This window comes from Eucyclogobius newberryi, unplaced genomic scaffold (genome assembly GCF_026437365.1).
Source record: "Eucyclogobius newberryi isolate DKJ021-1_F unplaced genomic scaffold, fEucNew1.0.hap1 SCAF_1, whole genome shotgun sequence".
In the NCBI taxonomy this organism is placed as follows: domain Eukaryota; kingdom Metazoa; phylum Chordata; class Actinopteri; order Gobiiformes; family Gobiidae; genus Eucyclogobius; species Eucyclogobius newberryi.
The window spans coordinates 34,329,355-34,331,784 of NW_027315723.1; positions in this window are offsets into that span (position 1 = coordinate 34,329,355).

Here is a 2,430-nt window from a genome sequence, read left to right on the forward strand (position 1 = left end):
GCGCGCTTTACGCACCAGCCACGGACCAGCAACTCTTCTCATCTGCTCATTATTTGAAACGTGTAGATCATCACGTCGCTCCCTCTTGTTGTCTTGCTCGATACAAAGCGGATGCTGTTGTTCAAAGCGCTTGCGTAGATGCGATCAATATTACGTGACCTTTGTAAGTTCTGGCAGGGATGTGGGCGCAGGCTCCGGTGCGTTGCCCGGGGACGGTCAGAGCAAATGTCATGACACTAAAAGGGTTTACTGATAAATTATTCACGATCACAGGAACGTTGTGCCAAAAAAAGTTGAACATAGGGATTTGGTTTGAATTAGAGTGGTTCAGCACCATGGACAGAGACCAGACCGTTTAGTGGCGGGACACTGACGTTACCGTGGTGAAGTTGGACATTGGACATTCGTTCTTCTTTAGGGACCGTCAACAAATTATTACACAGTAGGGTGGGGACAGCAAAACAAAACATTGGACTCAAAGACCCCAAACGTCTTTGAAATATTACTTCTACGTGAGAACTTAAGGGCTTAGAACTTTTAAAAGCTATTAAACGGTTTTAGTATATTTAAGCTATTTTTACAGTATCGTTTTTGATCAGCTGTTCCTAAACCAAATCTTAAGGAAAGGAAACCTCAAAATAATAATGCATAAAAAGGAACATCAGGCACAGGCTCATATGAAGTATACATACCAGTTTACCGGAATCTAAAAAAAAATCTATGCTTTGTTTCAAGCAAGCTGAATAAAGATATCTTCAAAATTATATGTGTTGTTGTCGTCAGTTTTAATTAAATCACAACACATCTCCAAAATAATAAATTTTCTGGAATGATAACTATAGTGCTGTTTTTTTTTTTTTTTAAGATCAGTAGTTAGTGCAGTTTTAGGCTTACAACCCTGTTCTTTTACAACTGTTGAAATCTCTCTCCTCTTTGGATGTCCACCCTGACACATCTAACCTGAACTATGGCTTATTCGGAAACAGTGTGTGAGTAAAGCATTTAATCTCTTACTTTCCGTCCACTATCATTACAGTGTTACAGTATCAATCAACAGTCTAGTTATTGATTGATTTGTCTTTTTTTCCAGGCAAAACAATCAATTTTGTTGGATAGAAAATAGCAGGAAGCCCCTTATGACAAGTAAAAGATCAAGGCCAGTTACGTCACCTGGATTGACGTCACCAGGGCCTCATCCTGGATCCAGGCCTGGGGTGGGTGCTCGACGGCGAGCGCCTGGTGGGGTCTTTCCCCACGGGGGTCGTGGAACACTAGACCAGCTCTATACTCTCCATCGGGTGCTCGAGGGTTCATGGGAGTTTGCTCAACAAGTCGACATGCGCTTTGTGGATCTGGAGGATTTTTTGGGGGTGCTCCGGGAGTACCAGGTCCGGGGCCCTTTGCTCAGGGCTGTCCGGTCCCTGTATGACCGGAGCAGGAGCTGTGTTCGCATTGCCGGTAGTAAGTCAGACCTGTTCCCAGTGCATGTTGGACTCCGCCAGGGCTGCCCTTTGTCACCGGTTCTGTTCATAGTTTTTATGGACAGAATTTCTAGACAGTCAGGGGTCGGAGTGTGTCCGGTTTGGGGACCACAGGATTCCATCTCTGCTGTTTGCAGACGATGTTGTCCTGATGGCTCCATCAAACCCGGACCTGCAACATGCACTGGGACGGTTTGCAGCCGAGTGTGAAGCGGCTGGGATGAGAATCAGCACCTCCAAATCCGAGGCCATGGTTCTCAACTGGATAAAGGTGGCTTGCCTTCTCCGGGTGGGTGGAGAGTCCTTGCCCCAAGTGGAGGAGTTCAAGTATCTCGGGGTCTTGTTCACGAGTGAGGGAAGGCTGGAGCGTGAGATTGACAGGCGGATCGGTGCAGCGGCTGCAGTGATGCAGTCGCTGCATCGGACCGTTGTGTTGAAGAAGGAGCTGAGTCGAAAGGCAAAGCTCTCAATTTACCGGTCAATCTTCGTTCCTACCCTCACCTATGGTCATGAGCTTTGGGTGATGACCGAAAGGACAAGATCGCGGATACAAGCGGTCGAAATTAGTTTCCTCCGTCGGGTGGCTGGGCGCTCCCTTAGAGATAAGGTGAGGAGCTCAGCCACACGGGGGGAGCTCGGAGTAGAGCCGCTCCCCCCGTGTGGCTGCTGGGAAGACCCAGGACACGATGGAGGGACTATGTCTCTCGGCTGTACTGGGAACGCCTCGGGATCCCCCCAGAGGAGTTGGAAGAAGTGTCTGGGGAGGAGGAAGTCATGGTAGTCTCTGCTTAGACTGCTGCCCCCGCAACACGGCCCCGGATAAAGCGGAAGAAAATGGATCGATGGATGGAGAAAATAGCGGGGTTAGCCTAATGGCAGCTTGAGTCACAAACAGGAGATAATCTGGCTATGAACTCAATTGCTGATTACAACCAAGTCACTGCTGATT